Below are 20008 nucleotides of genomic sequence, written 5' to 3'. Positions count from 1 at the left end.
TCCCCTCCCTACTCTGACTTAATTGGATTTTTCACCAACCTTGCTTTCTTCAGACTTGTTTTCCCTCTGTTACTTGTCACTAACAGAAATTGTAGCAAACCTAAATCTTCACCCTATTCCACCCCTCAGGTAAAGCCTCAATCAATCAATAAATAAACATTTATTAAATACATAATATGTACCAAGCACTGTACTAGGTTCTGGAAATACAAAGGCAAAAGAGATTAAGTTCCTGCCCTCAAGGAGTTTACAGTCTTCCTGGGGAAAGCAACATGTACAAACATATAGGTATGTACAAAATAGATAGAAAAATTATTTGGAAGAAAGACACAAGCTGTGCTCATGATAAGAAATGGATTGATGGTGAAGGTGGCACTTGAACTGAGCCTTGAAGGAAACTAGGGATTCGGATAGATGGAGGTAAAGAGGGATCATACTCTAGATATAGGTCATGGCCCTGTCTAAAGACACAAAAATAGAAGATAGAGTGCTATGTTTGAGGAACAATACAAGGAGGAGAATAGTGTATTGTGAGTCTAGAAAGGTATGTTGAGGCCACAGTATTGAAAAAGTATTCAAATACCAAACAGAAAGATTTCTATCCAATCTTACGAGGAGATAGTCCACCATATCCCTAAAGGTAATAGGGACCCATGGAAGATTATTGAATAGGGAAGTGACTTGGTGTGATTTGCCCTTTAGGAAAATCACTTTGTCAGTTGTGTGGACAATGAATTAACGTAGGCAGAGATTTGAGGCAGAGAGACCAATTACAACCTTATTGTATGAAAATCTGTGAAGGCCTGGACTAAGGAAGGTAGCTGTGTGAGTAAAGAGAAAGGAATATATGCAAGAGATGTTACTGAGGTAGAAAAACTAAGAGTTGGCAAGTGATTAGATTTTGTGGAATGAGAATGAGGAATCAAGAATGATATTGAAGTTATAAACTTGGGTAACTGTTCAGTTACTTGGGTAACAATAAAAAGAGTGAAACTGTGCCCACACTTTAGCAAGACAATCCTTTCACCCCTCCCTAATTGATTCTCTATCTCACTTCCCATAGTATATATTCCATACCTTCACTTCTCTTTTTAAACCTCCCACACTTCCCTTGCCCCCATCCTCTTGGCTGAAGACTGAGTTACATAATTTATCAAATAGAGGTCATTCATTTTCACTTCCTCCTTTCACTTTCTGCCCCTCCTTCTGCCAATCTGCCATGATCCCTGCAGAATCAGAATGGGGTTACATAGGACTAAGAGCCATTTTTGTTCTTCTTTGTTTTATGAGTTGCCTTAACCAATTAATCAATCAATAAACATTTATTAAGTATCTACTATGTGCCAGGCACTGTACTAAGCACTGGGGATACAAAAAAGAGGCAAAAGATTGTCCCTGCCTTAAAGGAGCTTACAGTCTAATGAAAAAAGACAACATGTAAATAAATATATAGAAACAAGCTATAAAAAGGATAAATAGGAAATTATTTTTTTTCTTTAGGCAATTGGGGTTAAGTGACTTGCCCAGGGTCACACAAATAAATGCCAAGCGCCTGAGGCCGGATTTGAACTCAAGTCCTCCTGACTCCAGGGCCAGTGCTCTATCCACTGTGCCACCTAGCTGCCTCCTAAATAGGAAATAATTACCATGGGGAAGAACTGTTTCTTGGAAAACCCACCCCTTGGAAAAATGGTGGGCTTGGGGGGGAAAATAATGAGTTCTGTTCTGGTCATGTTGAGATTGAGATACCTTAAGGACATCTAATTCAATAGGTAGTTCAATAGGTAGTTGGTTATGCAGGACCAGAGCTCAAAAGGGAGACATGGGTTAGATATGTAGATTTGAGAGTCATCTTCTTAGAGAAGATAATTAGACCCATGGAAGTTGATGAACTCAGCCAAGTAAGAAAGCATAAAGAGAGAAGGCTCAGGGCAGAATTTGGGGGTGCACCCATAGTTGGGGCAGACAAGATATGGATAATGATCCAGCAAAGGAAACTGTAAAGGGCTGGTCAGAAAGGTAGGAGGAAAACCAAGAGAGAGAAGTGTCATGGTAATCCATAAAGAATAGTGTATCCTGGAAGAAGGAGTGGTCCACAGTGTCAAGTGCCACCAAGGAGCCAAGAAAGATGAAGACTGTGAAAAAGCCATTGGAATTGACACTTATGAGATCATTGATAACCACAGCTTTTTCTCAACTAAGGCATGATAATTCTCCATTTTATATATGTAAAGGAAATGCTGAGTCACAAGAAAAAAAAAAAGAAAGAAAGATAATCAGTGACTTTGAAGAGGGCAGTTTTAGTTCAGTAATGATGCTGGAAACCAGATTTACAAAGGAGAGAGAGGAGATGAAATGGAGGCCATGAGAGCAAATAGCTTTTCCTGGGAGTTTGGTCAATAAAGGGAAAGAAGATATAGTATAATAGCTTGATGGTAGGGTTTATAGAAACTTATTTAAGGTTTGGGGAAACTTAAGCATGTGTATAAGCAAGGGAAGACCCAATAGAAAGGGAGATATTGAAGATTACAGAGAGGGGAAGGTTATGGAGGTAATCCAATAGAAAAGATAGGAGGGGGGTAGAATAAAGGGTACATGTAGAAGGATTGGCCTTGATAAGGTTAAAAGTTATCTTTTCATCAGAAACTGGAGTAAAGGAAAAACAAATGGAGTATGATGTCAAGCGGGAATAAGATAAAGAAAAGGGGAAAGGAAGAAGTCCACCAAGGAAGACCTCTATTAGATAAATTATATTTGTCGTCTTGTGTGACTCTTCATGATCCCATTTGAGGTTTTCTTGGCAGAGATACTAGAGTGGTTTGCCATTCCTTCTCTAGCTCATTTTACAGGTGAGATAACTGAGTTAAACAGGGTTAAGGATATACAACTAGTAAGTGAGTAGGGCCAGATTTGAACTCAGGAAGATGAGTCTTCTGGTGCTCTACCCACTGTGCCACCTAGCTGCGTCAATAAATCATATACCTCAGTGCTGAGCCATGAAGATGGAAATAGGGAAAGTATGGGAGGTTTTAAGAGAAAAGTGAAGGTATGGAACTCATATTATGGAAAGTGGGATAGAGAATCAACTAGGAGGGGTAAAAGGATTTATTTGCTACAATGAAGACACAGTTGAGATTAAAGAATATAAAAGTGTAATGGAGCCAATCAGTGCAGTTGGATACCTTGCACTCTACTCATTTTCCTTAGTGGGTGAGGCAGACATTAGGAAAAACTTTTCATCTCTTGCCACCCCAGGTGCAGAGGAGGAGCTCATTGTCATTAATGAGACCTGCTAAGGAAGCAAGTGAACAGACACAATTAGAAGAATAATTGTAGTCATTTCATTGGTAGGTCAATGGAGCCTCTATAGGGAGCTTCTCTAGATAGATCAGGTGAACCCCAACCTTGGTGGCTGACTCAGTTCCTTTACTAGTACAATATTATTCTTTATTCATTATTCATTAATTATAAATGAACATTAATGTTCATTAATGCTTATGGATGGTCTAAAAAATATAATTTATTCTTCTTCTCCCTCTTCTACCAATCTGTCATCGTCTCTGCAGAAGTAGAATGAGGCCCCGCAGGCTTGTAAGAGCCATTTTTTATTTTTTCTTTGTTTTGTAAGTTGCTATAATCAATTAACATTTATTAAGTGCCTGCTTTTGCTTAGCAAAGTCTCTAGAGACAAAAAGTTCTTGCTCTCAAGGAGCTTACAATCTAATAGGGAAAACAACATGCAAAAAATTTATAGAAACAAGTTATAAACAGGATAAATAAGAAATAGTTAAGAGTGAAGGCAGTAGCATTAAGAAGTGGTGGGGAAGATTTCCAGTAAAAGATGGAATTTTAGTTGGGACTTAAAGGAAACCAGAGAGGTCAGTAGTAAGAGCAAAGGAGAGAGAATGTTCCAGGCATGGAGGACAGCCAGAGAAAATGCCAGAAGCAGAGAGATGGAGTATTTTGTTTGTAGAACAGCCACGCTAAATGGCTAACCTACTAATGGCAAGTCTCTCTGTACTTGGTTCAGCTGATCCTTGGAAACCAGACTAAATCTGCTGCCATGACCTTTCTCTTCTAGCAAAGGAGAAACTCCCACAGCTTGTATTCTTCTAGCTTAGTGTTGAGAAGCCCAGGGTTACTTCCATGCTAAGATGAAGAATTGGAGTAAGACTTTTTTTGGATTTCGGTTTATATCTCTCCATAAATCCTCAAATAATTGAGGGAAAGGAAGAGGAGATGAGGATCCCTCCAATGTACTGGGCACCTTCCACTATGTCTTTTATATTATTTAAGTGCAACATGCAGTGCTGTCCTGTTCCCTACATAAAACATTCCATCTTCTATCTCCCATCTCCATACCTTTCCACTAGTTGTCTCTCATGCCTAAAATGTACTCCCTCCTCACCTCGACCCCATAGACTCCCTCTTCCTTCAAGATGCAATTCAATCACCACCTGCATTCTATGTGAAGCTTTCCTCATCCCCTCACCTGCTAGTGTCCTCCTTCTCAAACTATGTATGTAGTACTTCATTACTTTGTTTTTATTCTCTTTGTATTTATTTTATATGATATATTTATATATGTAATTGTTGTTTCCTCTACTAATAATAGTAGTTGGGATTTACATAATGCATACTACATGGCAAGCATTCCACTAGATACTTTAACAATATTATCTCATTTGATCTTCATAACAACCCTGGGAGGTAGATGCTATTATTATCCCCATTTTACAGTTGAGTAAACTGAGACAAATAAAGGTTAAGTGACTTCCTCAGGGTCACACAGTTAATGAGTATCTGAGGTCAGATTTGAACTCAGATCTTTCTGCCTTTAAGGTCAGCACTAAATCCACTGTGCCACCTAGCTGTATTACTGTAATCTCCTTTAGAGTAGAGATTGTTTCATTTATTATATCTAATTCATCACCACCTTTTATCTGGCAAAAGTAGGTGTTAGTGAATGTATATTAATTGATTGTGATTGATTGCTATCCAGTTATTATCACTCCCTCTCACTACATTATTTTCTCATTTCTTTTTCTGACTAAACTTCACTTTGATATCTCATACTCCATTCTTTTTGCTAAGTTATCATAGGTAATATGCTAAGTCCAATTTATATCCCCAGTATATCCCCACATTGCCCTTTGTGTAACTTAAAATTTTTAACCTAAGAATTTTATTCTTCAGATAGTAATATTTTATAATTAAGAATAACCCAAATAAGGTATTGGCAGGAAACAATGGTTTTTCTCAAAAGGATTTTTTTTGTTGTTTCAAGAAGAATGTAGGGTTTATTGATAATTCTATATAGGCTGGGTATGGTACTATACACCTATAGTCCCTGCTACTAGGAAGACTAGGGCTGGTGAAATGTTTGAGTTCCAGATTTGTGAGCTGCTATAAGGCTAAATATGGATCAGGTCTCACACTAAGTATGGCACCAATACGGTAAACCATAGTACTGGGGGGCACCAAGCTGCCAAAAAAGGGGCAAACTGTCCCAAATTGGGATCAGATTAAAGCTTCTATATGGATCATTGGGTTTGGACCCAAGTGTCCACAGAACATCCAGCCTGGAAGAGCTAGGAAAATAAAGTCTTTTTTTCTTAGGTTAGGAAGATAAAAGTCTTTTTTTTTTAATCCTACATCATGTATAATCTATTACTACTATTCAATTCCTGGTGCAGTTCATTAACCATCTGTAGTGTTTGTCTAAGCTGATGGACTAATTCAATGGGTTGTCCTTGAAATGCATATCATTTAGACATTTTTCATCCAATTGGTTTTTCTTCTTAGGACTATCAGGCTGAATGTTTTTCAAGAGTTCAAGAATCTCAATCAAGGAATGTCTGCTATATTTCGTGAATTGATGCAATCCATGCATCATCAAAATTTGAACATTTGGAAGACCTCAACATCTATATTGAATTGACACACCAGAGTTAGGTTGCAGGTCCAGTGCAGCCTGGGAGGAGAACCTGTACCTAGGGGCAACTAACCTGTGACAAAGAGAGGTTGTTGGTCCCAGCAATCTACAGGAACAAAGCTACAGTTGTGTCACCCAGACCCAAGAAAAGTTCAGTATCTTGCAAAGCTATAGAGCATCATCTCCTCATATTTTCATCAAATATATCCTCAATATGTGTATAGATCATCCTCATAAAAAAAGTGAAATTGATTCTACAAATCAGAATTCATTGATGTCTTCTCAATCTTCTTTTTTGTGAGGGATAACATCTGTGATTTCCCCCAATCATTTGGTATCCTCTTTCAAATATCTTGAGAGTTAATTACTCAATGTCTTCAAAATTGTATTGCCTCCATAGCTTTTGGTCTGGCCCTGCTGCTCTTTCTATTTTAATTTTCTTTAGTGTCAATAATATTACTTCATGCCACATACTGAGGACTGTGATATTAAAATCCAATGTGGTAACTACCATTGATGAAGAAAATTGTTTGTTATAGAAAGTTTTATCAATATTTACAATTTTTCATCTGATTATAATAATACTGCTTCCAGTTTCATATTTAAGTATTCTTGGGATGATTGAGCTTAATGGGATCTCACACCAAGCTTACTGGAAACTCATTTTTCCCTCCACCAATTCTTGCTGTTTTAGGTAATGATATCACTCATAATCTTCCATCAGCATCTGCCATCAAGTTTTCCAATTAGTTCATATTCTAAATCAATGTTACCCTTGACTGTTGTGTCTCTCTGCTGGGCAAGAAGATAATTGCCTCCAAATATAACAAAAACTCTCTTAGGGACATCATGGAACCTCAGGTCTAGATTTATTTTTGTTAGCTGTAAGTAGAAAGGAGGTGGTAAATACCAGCCAGACTTAGTGGAATATTTTATTTTCAATAAAACTCTGATCTATACACTTGTGCTAATAGTATAATAAAATCTTGATTAGCAGGAAAACTTTGGGAATTGGAGCAGTTGTAAAGTGGTTAGGAGGTTGTGAACTCCCAAAGGCACAGATGACATTGGTTTTCATCTTTGTATCCTCATACCTAGCACACAGAGCCTTGCATATATGATAGACACTTCATAAATATTTACTGAATTATTTTGTTGAATTAATTGGATCTTGTAATTAACTGAGATTAGCTTTGAAAAAAAGACCCTTCATGCTTCAACTGTTACTGTTGCCATGATTTCTAATATTATTTAATAAGTAGAGGCTACAGAGCTTTTCTTGGACAATTCAGGACTTTGCTGAATTTCCATGTCATGATTCTAAACATTGGCGAGGGTTCTGGATGATGATGATGTGGTACCTTAGAAAGAGCAATAGCTCTGGATTTAGAGGCCCCAGGTTCAAATTTTGCCCATGACACTTCCTATCTCAGTGATTTTGTGTAAGTCTCTTAACCTCAATGGACCTCATTTGTCCCATCTGTTAAAAGAAGTGGTTGAACAAGATTGTCTTGCAATTCCCTTCCAGCTATAAATCTATGATTCTGAGTCCAGGAATGTGTATGAAATAGATATAATAGATGGGGTTAAATATATACTGACTTCCAAGACATGCCCTAGAAATTGTGTGTATGAGGGAGGGGTATTAAAGAAATACCTTGTATCTGCTTTTTTATTTTACAATTTGTCTCTTTCTCATGAGTCAAGTAAAGACTATAAGAAGGGAAAAACATTGAAACCTAATTAAGCATTTCTCCTATTTGGGTTTTTACTACGTATTATATTTAGTAGAGAGAAGTGGAATGGGTTGGTCTTTTCCATATCTCTTTTTCATAGTTAATTTAAATCCCCCTTTAAAAATCTATATCAATATCTTAGGTCTTTTTCCCTGTCCATAATTGTGGCTACCTTTAAAAAAAAAATGCTCTCCTTCCCCCTCTCCCCACTCCTGCTGAAAATCTACATGATTAAAGACTCTTTTTAAAAAATTATCCCTACTATGGGGAGAAAAGAAAAGAATAATTTGGTCAAGTGCAACCCACAACCATCTCCCTAGGCTGGGGGATAGCACTGGTATGCTAACTTTGGCTGCTTTGCCTAACAACTACTCTGGGAGAACATTCCACAAGACTTCAACGTATTCATTTCAACTAAATTCTTTTCAACATGCTTTTAACTTGGACAAGAAGTCTAGCTACTTCTCCCCCCACCCTCCACTCTTTCCAAAGGTAGGGACTTGTGAGTACAGAAGAATATATATACAATAATGTCAGATTATTCAATGTGTTGGCTTGATTTGTCAGTCAGTCAATAACATTTGTTAAGTGTCTACTCTGTCCTGTGCACTGTGCTAAGTACTGTGGTTACCAAAAAAAAAAAAAAAAAAGGAAAAAACTGTGCTTGCCCTCATTAGCTAATGGGAGACAACAAGCAAACAAATATGTACTAACAAGCTATATATATAGAATAAATAGGAAATAATTAGGAGAGGGAAGGCATTAGAATTAAGGCAGATCGGGAAAGGCTTCCTGTAGATGATGTGATTTGAAATGGGATATAAAGGAAGCTGGGAAGGCATTAGGCACAGATGAGAAGCGAGAGAATTCCAAGAATGGGGGACAGTCAGAGAAAATGCCTGGAGCAGAGAGATGGAGTATCTCATTCTTGGAATAGCCAGGAGATCAGCGTTACTGGATCCCAAATAAAGGAGTAAGATTGGAGAAGTAGGAGAGTTGTTGGGTCTTTTTCTCTTTTTTTAGTCTATATTATGAAAGAGGGAGTAAGGAGGGAAGCGTAGAGAAATGCAGGTGACTTAGAAACAGAAGATATCAATAAAAATGTATTTTCTAAATTAAAATAATTCAGGTGGTGCTACTTGATCCTCCTTCAAGGGTCAGGAGTTTACAGATGTTACAGGATGTCCCAGGGGCCCTAGAGCAGTCACATGGCAATGTGAACAAATTCCAAAGGGATGCCTTCTGCCTTTTATGGTCAGGGTAGACCTAATTAAGTGTGAACCAGAGGAAGCTTAAAGGGTTTCTTCAGTGGCATTAGCTTCACCAAATACATTAGTGACACCACTGCCATTTAGACTAAGCCCAAAGAATTGTTATATTACTCCCACCTACCTCAAACAAATCTAATCTCTTTTACAAGCAAAAGCCCCTCAAATGTTTAAATACTGCTACCCTACGTCTCCATGTCTTCTCAAGGTCAAAGGGAAACCTTCTTTCCTGGTTAATAGACTTTGGTTATGTTTTCTATTTGGGTTTTCATATTAGTATCATAGGATTGTAGATTTAGAGATACCTACATGGCACAGTGGATAGAGTGCTGGACCTAGAGTCAGGAAGACCTGGGTTCATTTCTGATCTCAGTCTTTAACTATGTGTGTTAAATGTCTACTTTGTCCCATGCACTATGCTAAGTGCTGGGGTGTGACCCTGGGCTACTCATTTAACATCACTCTGCCTCAGTTTCCCCATTTGTAAAATAGGAATAATAAAATAGTAACATCTATCTCACAGTGTTGATTGTAATGAGAAAATGTGATAATATTTGTAAAGTGCTTTACAAACCTTATAGTACTATATAAATGCTAGCTATTATTATTACAAAAACTGGAAGAAGCCTTAGAACTCATTGAGTTCATGGGGGCAGCTAGGTGGCACAGTGGATAGAGCATCAGCCCCGAAGTCAGGAGGACCTGAGTTCAAATCTGGCCTCAGACCGAACACTTGACACTTACTAGATGTGTGACCTTGGGCAAGTCACTTAACCCCAATTGTCTAATTAAAAAAAATTAAAAAAAAAAAAGAAATCATTGAGTTCTACCTTATCGAGAGATGAGGGAACTGAGATGCAGAAAGGTTAAGTAAGCTGCTAGGGAAAACAATGGAAAGAATGTTTGTCCTGGAATTAGAAAAAAACAAGAGTTTAAATGCTGCCTCAGACACTTAGCTGTGAGAACCCAAGCAGGTTATCAGCATCTGTTTACAAATCTGTAAAATTGGGATAGAAAAGTACCTTACCTGCCTCACAGAATTCTTAACATATATTAACATATAAAGTACTTTGCAAATCTCAAAGTAATTTATAAATGCTAACTATCATCACTAATAAGAATAAGTGACTTGCCCTGGTCTTACAGGTTGGGTGGCTGTTGTCCTTCATCCTTGAAGAAGACCAAAATGACATCACTATGTTGGAGTCAAGTATAGTGTGTCTGACTGACTGATCAGACCAAAACTAGCTCTACTACAGGTTGGGCACAAATAGTCCACATGAACATTGGGAGTGGATATGTCTCTAAATTCGTGCATCTCACATTTCTTTTGAGCTACTGCAATTTGGCTTTGTTCATCGAGCATAGCGCCTTTTTTGATGAGAGTATGCCATGTTGGGTGGTCCTGTGCCAGTGTCAACTGTGTCATGAAATCAACTCCAAAGTTCTTCAGAGAGACCTTGAGAGTATCCTTGTATTGCTTCTTCTGACCTCTGTGTGAGTGCTTGCTTTGTGTGAGTTCTCCATGAAACAGTCTTTTTGGCAAGTATGTTTGGCATTCAAACAACATGGCCAGCTCATCGACGTTTTGCTCTCTGCAGTAAAGTTTGAATGCTTGGCAGTTCAGCTCGAGAAACGACCTTAGCATCTGGTATTTTATCTTGCCAGGTGATCTTCTGAATCTTCCTAAGAGAAATCATACAGGTAGTAAGTATCTGAACTCCTGTCTTCCTAAGTCCATTGCCCTATCTACTGCTCCATACTGCCTTTCCCTATTCCATGCTGCTAAAATCAGGATACAAGGGCATGGAGTCTTCCAGCCAGGACTATTCTGCCCTGATGGAGACACTCTACATCTCTGCTCTGTGTGTTTTCTGCCTAGACAGCTCTAAAAGTTCCTTTTGGAGCCGTTTACCATTTTTTTGACTTTAGGGATCTCATTTAGGGTATTTACACTGATAGGACACTGCTCAGCTTCATCTGTGCTCAAATTCAAGTGGCAGGGTGGTATCTAATAAGCAGTAGATAAACTAGAGATTAGTGAATGAGCCCAAAGGAATCAAAATAGCTCAAACTGACCTAGCACCTCCCAGTCTTCCCAGGCCTCCCCATTCCATGTCTCAAGACCAGGATCCTCCCCAAACAGGGACTAGACCCTAGGCAAACAGACTTGACCTGGCTTCATGTTAATTTTTTATTGCAGTATATAATCCACCCTCATAAGCAGAGTCTAAGCCTATCTTTGTGCTGCCTCAGCTCACTTTTGGCATGCCTCCTAGAATGCTTGCAAAGTTAACTTAGAAACTCTAGTTAACCTGCTTAGCTTTGTTCTGCTTCCTCTCCTTCTGAAGTTTGCTCAGAGGGACAATGACAATCACCACAGCATAATAAACTTAGAGCTGATGACCTTGGGGTCATCAGGTCCAACTCCTCCATCAGTCAGTCAACAAGAATTTATTAAGTATTATCTACGTGCCAGGCACTGTGCTAGGTGTTAGAGATACTACACTTGAAAAAAAGAGAATAAGCAAAAACAGTCCTCTCCATCAGAGAGGTCATATTCTAATAGGAGAGATAACGTGAATAATTAGAAGTTATATAGAGCTGCTGATGCTGCAGTTTGTCCTTCATTCTCAAAGAGGACCATGAATAAATGACATCAGGGAGGTGATCTTAGAAGGAAAGGCTTTAGCATCTGAGAGAACTGGGAAAGATCTACAGAAGGTGATTTTGGAGCTGAGGGATTTGAAGCCAGGGAAACTAGGAGATGGAGATGAGGAGGAAAAGCATAGGAGACAACCACTGCAGATGTACAGAGAGGAAAATGGGATATTTAAGGAACAGTAAGTAGTCCAGTATGGTTAGACCATAGAGTGACCACACAAAAAGACTGAAAGGACAAGAAGTGGCCAAGATAGGAAGTCCAAGTTTTAAAAGCCACTACTTTCTACTTGATTCTAGAGGTAATAGCAAACTATGGCATTTATTGAGTCAGGGGTTAGAGAAAGTAATGTGATCAAATCTACTCTTAAGGAAAATCATTTTAGCAACTGTGTGGAGGATTTATTGGAGTGGGAAGAGACCTGAGGCAGAGACCAATTAGGCTATTAATTGTCCAGATGAGAAGTAAAAAGAACCTGAACTAGAGTGGCAGGGTAAGAGGGGGAAAAAAGGGGAAGTGTAAAAAATATGGTTGTGGTGAAACAATAAGATATGATAATTGACTAGATACAAGAATGAAGTGCAAAACGTGTTACCCAAGATCACATAGATAATAAGCGGCAGAAACGGGATTTGAACCCAGATTCTATTAATCCAAATCCAACACTCCTTTTACTGTGCCACAATGAGCTTCCATTTATCCCAGTTCCTCTTCATGCACAGGATGATCTTGATCCCACAGGAAAATAAAGGAGAGACAGACAAGACCTGATGCCAATAGAAATGAGTCTGTGGCCCTCTATTCTAAGAATGGAATGTTAGAAGCTTCCATCCAGGAGCATGCTGGAGCCAGCTGAAACTGGCTCACAGAGACAGTTGTTAAATGTTCTGGGTGAGCAGTTACACCCTCTGGATATTGGTAAAGGCTACAAATTGGCACTTTGTTTTGTTTTGTTTTAATCAAGGCTTAAGAAAATGATGGGGAAATGCTAGTAATGCATATTTAGCTTAAAAGTGTGTTGCATATAATTTTTTTTTTTGCCAGAGAGCTGGTTATTAAACATTTACCAGCATACCACTGTCTCCACCTCATATATCTGGATCTCATCTCATTCGGCCAATTCTTTTCTATTTCAGAAACTTGATCATTAATTCTTCTTAATGACTTTAACCAAGTGTTAAAAAAAATTCAGGATTCTTTTTTTTTCTAAAACCCGTGTTTTATTTATACAGAGCTAAGTCCACTTCAGTGGGGATATGGTTCGTCTTTCAATCCAGAGCCATTGAAGAATGTGTTGGCTTTTACCCAATATCCTGGTCAGCACATAGTAGATTAGGGAGACTAATTACAGTGTTAATCCCTCTCAGCTAGAGCTACAAAATGTATGTCACTCAGATTCTGTGAGAATCCTGAATTCAGGGTTTTCAACTGTAACTACTCCAACTTTCAATTCTGAAGGTTTGAAATCAATGGGTAGAACAGTAGATAGGCATGTTGATGCTGTTCAAATGTCCAATCAAATTTTTTCTTCACTTTCTTTTCAAGAAAACTGGTTGACTCCATTTGTTTGACTCCAGCTGCAATGGCCTTAAATTCACAGTAGTGATAGCCTGCAGGATTGCATCTGCATACTTGAAGGCTTTGTTCTTCATCAACACCAATCAATATCATGCAACAGCCAAGAGGTTTCATTTTAGCGTTCTGTGTGTAGACCTGAGAAATATCTGCAATCCTTTTACACAGCATATCCACAGGAATCTCATAGCTGTACTTGTATTTTCAATTTGCAGCCTCATAGCGAGCTCTTTGCACTTGAGACCTGCTGTCAGCTATCATTCCTGTCATCACACGGCCAATGTTTTCAGTTATTCTGAATAAGTGAGTCACTGTGCTTGAATCCAATCACTTGTCCAGTACTTTTTTCTTCGTAACAATTACTGCACAGTCTTTCCCCCGGACAGCTACTGATGTGAGGCCACCGTGGTTAACAGATTTAAAACATATTCTACTTGGTACAGGCGACTCTTTAGGGAGAAGACAGTAACGTGACGATCAAAGCCGCCACTGGAGGGGCTCACTCTCTCCAGCTCCGATCTAACTAATCCTCGAAAATTCAGGATTCTTAGAGGTAGAGGTGAGAAGGGAGTACATTAGAGAGAGAGCCACTTTGTCTGTACCAAAGAGTGCGTGAAAGGGAATAATGTAAAATAAGTCTGGAAAGGTGGTTTGGAACAAGACTGTGAAAGGCTTTAAATGCACAAAAGAGGAGTTTACATTTAATTCCAGAGGCAATAAGAAGTCACTGGAATGCTCTGACCTCTCTGGCTTTAAGTTACAACTAAAAATCACACCTCCTACAGGAAGCCTTCTCCAATTTCTCTTGATTCCACTGCCTTCTCTCTGTTAATTAGTTCCTATTTGCCCTGTATATGGCTTATTTTGTGTATATTTGTCTGTGTCATCTGCTCCTTCAGGTTGTAAGATCCTTGAGGTCAGCAATTGTCTTTTGCCTCTTTTTGTATCCTCAGGTTAAGCACAGTGCCTGGTACACAGTAGGTGCTTAATAAATATTTATTGAATTGAATTATTGAACAGGGGAGTGACATGGCCAGAACTATGGTTTAGCATAATTAATAATAATAATAATTGTGTTGTTCAGTTGTTTTCAGTCATGTCCAACTCTTCATGACCCCATTTGGAGTTTTCTTGGCAAATACACTAGAGTGGTAGGGGCAGCTAAATGGCTCAGTGGATAGATCACTGGCCCTGGAGTCAGAAAGACCTGAGTTCAAATCCATCCTCAGACACCTAACTCACTAGCAGTGTGACTACAGGCAAGTCACTTAACCCCAATTGCCTCACAGATATATATGTGTGTATATATATATATATATATATATATATATATATATATACTTGTACTGGAATGGTTTGCCTTTTCCTTCTCCAGCTCGTTTGACAGATGAGGAAACTGAGGCAAACAGGGTTGAGTGACTTGCCATGGATCACACAGCTAATAGTAAGTGTCAGAGGCCAGATCTGAACTCAGGAAGATGAGTCTTCCTGACTTCAGGCCTGGCATTCTATCCACTGTCCCACTTAACTGCCCAACAATAATAATAATAGTTATTAATGTAATAAATATATTTTAATATGACAATAATTAATTTGTCAGGGATGTGAAGGACAGATTGGAGAAGGGAAAGACTTAAGGTGAAGAAACCGAGTAGTAGCCTACTGACATAGTTCAAGCAAGAAGTGATGAGGGTCTGAACTAGGGTGCTAGCCATGTGAGTAGAAAAAAGGAAGAATATAAGAGATGTGGAGATCAATATAACTTGATGACTATGAATGGTAAAGGGAGACAGAGAAGAGTCAAAGATGATTCCAAGGATGGTAGGACCCCATATTTCAGAAAGGGAAGTTCAGAAAGGGTTTAGATTTCAGAATGATGATAATCAGGAAGAAGGATACCACTCATGGGATAGCGTTGGGAGGATGCTCTTGTGTCTAGTCTGGTGTTTTCTAAGAAAATTCTCATTTGTAGCAGTCCTAGGCTCCAGTTCACTTATCTTTGGAGGCACAGACAGTCTCATATCATTCAGTTCTCAAGGCCAGTGTTTTCTGGCTGAACAGCTTCATTCCCTGCTATTATGGAACTCGGTTTTTATAGTTCTCCTGGGGGCCATGGCAACCCCTAACTGGTCCTTTCAAAAATTGTATTGACACAGCTCATGCCAAGTTTGTGTAATATCCTTATTAGGGAAGTGCCAGTTTCTTAGCTGAACAAACTCCCAGTGATAGATCTCAGTTAGTCAAGGGTGTTGGGGGAATGCCTGGATGGAATCAGCCCATGGGCCAAACTAGATGTTGGAAACACAAAAGCAATACTGTGTGCATAGGAATGCATGCAGCGTGGGCCAGGTGTGTTCAAGTGTACCAGCATACCCCGGGCAAGCATTACTATTGGGTCTTCCATAGGTGTACAGACTCACCTGTCATGAATGTTGACTATATTGAAAATTCATTTAGTTAATCTATTCAATTTATAAACCTTCTGTAGGACTTTTTTAAGGTTAAACCAGAGTGTTTAATTATGTCTCAATAGATGCAGCCCTGGAGTCTCCTGATCAGTGTTTGTGACTACACACTTGCCTAACCTAGTGTTGAGGTTTAAGGGTTTAGGGGTCCTGGGACCCCGAAATCACAACACCCAGGTCCTGTCCAAATGAATTTGTACCAAGTCTTCCATCAGCAAAAACAAGGTTTCTTCAAGATCTGCCATCTTGGCCAGACTCTTAAGGAATCTGAACATTTGTGAGCTATTGGCTAGGTTCTTATGGAATCTGAGCACCTTAATAGAGACAAGATGGACCTTATATACAGAAAGACTATGGGAGGGATCTAGGAGTGTCCAAGTTGGTGGGGGGGGGGGGCTATGAGGTAATAGAACGCCAGGGACCTGGACCATGTGGCCAAGGGAAAATAGAGCCTAGATAGGATTAATGGTGGGAAGTGGGTGGAGGGGGGCAGGGCACCATTGGGAGGTAAAACAGTGCAGGGCTAGGCTAGGTTAAGGGTAACAGAGAATTGGGAGATTGGGTGTAGCCACAATGAAAGATCAGTTGATGGGATTATGGCCTCAAGGGAACACCAGAGACCTCCTTGATCAAGTGGGAGAATTCAGGGGGAATCCCTTAGGCAAATGGGACCCAAATTCTTTTTGGGGTAAGGGGCAAAAGGTCTTGGCTTGGACCCATAACCCATCATTAGGAAACAGCTAAATGTTGTGATCTTTGCCACAACAGATCCCAAATTATTGTGTTACCTCCAATAGAAGCAATAAATAATTTATTATTATTATTATATTACAATATGTAATAGCTGACATTTCAATAGTACTTCTCTCACACAATATCTTACCTGAACTTCACAACAACCAAACAAGGCTGATGCTACAGGTATTATTATCTCCATTTTACAGACAAGAAAACTGAGACTCAAATAAGTTAAATAAATTGTCATTGGTCACACAGCTAGTGAATGTCAGAAACAGGATTTGAACAAAGGTTACCCTGACTCCAAAGCTTATATCCTGTCTATGATGCCATCCGCACTATTAAAAAACGTCCCAAATCCATCTCTTTAGGCTGATCAAATTGCATAGTCTTGAACTTTGTATAGAGGGGTTGGCCAGCAGAAAAATGGCCTGAGAAATTCCAGCTGTTCACAAGCCATCGGTGTGAATTATCACAGCCAATAAAGGATTCTTTTTTAATGGGAAAATCACTCTGTCATTCCAGGAGTCATTCATCACATTTTTTCGGCCACACTACATGCAGACATCCAAGAAGTTTTCACATTAGCTAAAAGCTGTATCTGGTGGCATGGAAGTAGTTTTTTAAACCAAAAATTAATTTAATTTTTTTTCAGTAAACAAAATTCTATTTTATCTCTCTCCCACCTTCCTCCACCCCCATTGAAAAAGAGCCATTCATGTGACAAAGACCAGCTGGTTGAAGATGACTACAAGCTTTATATGAATCAACAGTGTTACTTCATTCCTAAAAAAACTAACGTAATCTTAGACTATGCTACTAGAAATAGAGAGTCCAAAGTAATCCTGGGGATGACTTCAAGTTCAGCTGGTGTTTGTTCTTCACCCATGTTTTTAACTAGTTAAACTAAGATTTATTTCTCCTGTGAATTGAATGAAGGTAGGCCATTTCTTCCCAGTATTATACATATGCTGATATCAGTCAAAGTAATATCACTGTATTCTGTCCCAATACAACCACATCTAGAGTACTCTGTTGAGTTCTGGGTGGCACAATTTACAAAGGAGAGTGGATAGATAGATACATAGATAGACATAGAAAGATAGAGATAAAAGTAAAGGTATATAGATGATACAGATATAGAATATAGGTATAGATTTAGATATAAATGAGAGGATATAGATATAGACGATATAGAGACATGAATAGATGATATATAGACAGAAAGAGGGGGAAGGAGGAAGAAAGAGGGGGTGGGGGTAAAAGGAGAAAAGAAGGACAGAGAGAGAGAGAGAGAGAGAATCTGGAAGGGACCTTTCATGGACAAACTACATAGTGCCCAGAGGAAGATTAAGTAGGTCTGGAAACCACATCATGTGAGATAGAGTTGAAGAAAGCAGATCTTTTTAGCCAGGAAATGGAAAGATTTAAGAGGAATTTTATTTGTGTCTTCAAACATTTGTATGTTTCTTATGTGAAGAGGGAGTTGAATTCGTCTCTGTTGCTACAAATGCCGTAACTGGAATCATTAGGGGTGAGCAAAATTTTAGAACTTAGAGATAATTTAGTTCAACCTTCTCATTTTGCAAATGAAAGAAGGAACTTTCTAACATCCAACAATAAAACTGGCTGCCATGCCTAAGCACCTTTGCTACTTTTTAGCAAGTTTGCCTTTACAGGTAACATGTAAGAAGAAGCTAAACGACCAACTAGCAATTCAAGGCAATGTGATGTAGTGGCAAGAGCTTTATAGTTGGTGTCAGTAGGCATGCACTTGAATCCTGGTTCTGACATTCAGGGGGGTTCTGGAAACAGTTTGTATGAACTGATTGTTAAATTTTCAGTGTAAGCATTTACACATCAGAAATTGGCAAATGCTATAAATTGGGGTTTGATTTATTATTTTGTTGACTGTCTTGACTTAAAGTGATAGAGAAAATGTGAATAATATAAACTTAAAGGTGTGTCATATGTACAATTTTTCCCTAGAGAACCTATGGTTAAACATTTACCAGCACACCCATGCAATATCCACCAATTGCGTGACAATAGACAAATCACTTCACCTTTCTAGCTGGATTTCATCATCTGAAAAATTACAATTACAATATTTATGTAAGAGGAGGTGCCCCAGTGAGATTTCTGAAAAAAAAAAAAAAAAAAAAAGGTCTGCCAAGGCTAAAAGGCAGAGACTTTAAAATGTAAAGGGAAAGCCTTCAAATGCAAAATAGACTTTCCCCACTCCAGAAAGGGAAGAGGCTTGAATAGCTCAATTGCATATGAAGAGGCCAGGGAGACAATGAAGTTGCCTCAGGGGCACAGACTGAATTCATTTGTCCCTAGCCAGTTATCTACATAAGATTCCCAAAGGAATAAAAGAGCAAACTGAATAAGTTGAAACTAATTACCCTAAGGCAAGGTGGAGTGGCTTGCAAGGGAAAGGGGATTTTAAACCTAAAAGGACTATCTAAGAGTAGAAACAAGGTTTGCCCTACAATGTCTGGCAACAGATGCCTCGCTGCCCCAATGTAGCAGCAGCCAAGCCTGGTGAAGAGCCAACCCATCCACCAAGTGACCTGAGGGACCCATCTGGGCAATGTATTAGCCCAACCAGCCGTGACAACCTTGAGGGAGCAAAGCCAAATTAAGCTTCTTCCATTTTAGGGAAAACGTGCCCTACAAAAAACCAGCCTAAGTTGAACAAGAGAGAGATTTATCCCTCACCAACATCACAATTCGTGAAGTCCCTCTGGAAAAAGGGCACCAAGGCCCTATACTTCTAAAATTATGAGTTACCCTTGGCCACACATTCCCTATACCACTATCATTGTACATTAAGTTTATGCCCACTCCTCTCTCCACACCCTCACCCCATATTTGTGGAATGTTTCCTCTGGTATTGGGGAAAATGTTTTGTAAACTGCCATCCTTCAATAGAAAGAAAAATCTTACCATCCTATTTGCACCGTGCTTAGCATAGTAAGTGCTTAATAATGCTTCATCATTAATTTGAGTAAACTTTTTTTTTTACCAAAAAAAATTGTTAGGGGAAGCATGAGCTAGTATGAGAAAGATAGCCACCCAAAGCGTTACCCCTAGAACTCTGCAAATAGTAACAGCTACTCTCCCAGGGAATCAACCTACCAGCTTGTACCTTTCAATAGTTGGGTAAGTCTAGAGGAAGCATTGCATTAGTATGGCCTACCTCACAAAAGTTATAGAGGAAGAAAAACTTTAAAGTGCTGAAGAAATGTGAGTTGTAACAACTCACTGATAATAGCTAAATGAGTAGTACAGGAATGAGTCATTACTAGGTGCAAGAGTGCTCTGGAAATGTTTTCTGGAGGAGAGGGAATAGATCTGCAGCTTGAGGGATGGGTAGGATTTTGATAGAAGAGAAAAGAGTGAGGAGGTTATAAAGGAGGGCCCCTGGATGAAATTCTGGAAAGCCTCAAGCCTCAAGCCTCAATGTTGAACATCACCTTCAGAACTGGACTTGGTCAAGAAATGCAGCTGGCTAGGAAGGGAGGGAGAGACAGGTTTTAAGCATCTGATTTTTTCCACTGGATTTTCGCAAGCCTGAAGTCAAAGAAATTTTTCTTTTTTTCCCTATCTTGGTATGTTACTTA

At 39.0% G+C, this 20008-nt stretch overlaps 1 pseudogene; it reads right to left on the bottom strand.

The window, feature by feature from the left end:
• Positions 1-12954: 12954 nt before the first annotated feature.
• On the bottom strand, positions 12955-13514 carry LOC114043258 (annotated as a pseudogene).
• Between the last annotated feature and the right edge of the window lie 6494 nt (positions 13515-20008).

Source organism: Vombatus ursinus, unplaced genomic scaffold (genome assembly GCF_900497805.2).
Source record: "Vombatus ursinus unplaced genomic scaffold, bare-nosed wombat genome assembly UNPS02000577.1, whole genome shotgun sequence".
Classification (NCBI taxonomy): domain Eukaryota; kingdom Metazoa; phylum Chordata; class Mammalia; order Diprotodontia; family Vombatidae; genus Vombatus; species Vombatus ursinus.
This window is presented reverse-complemented; position numbering and strand designations above follow the sequence as displayed.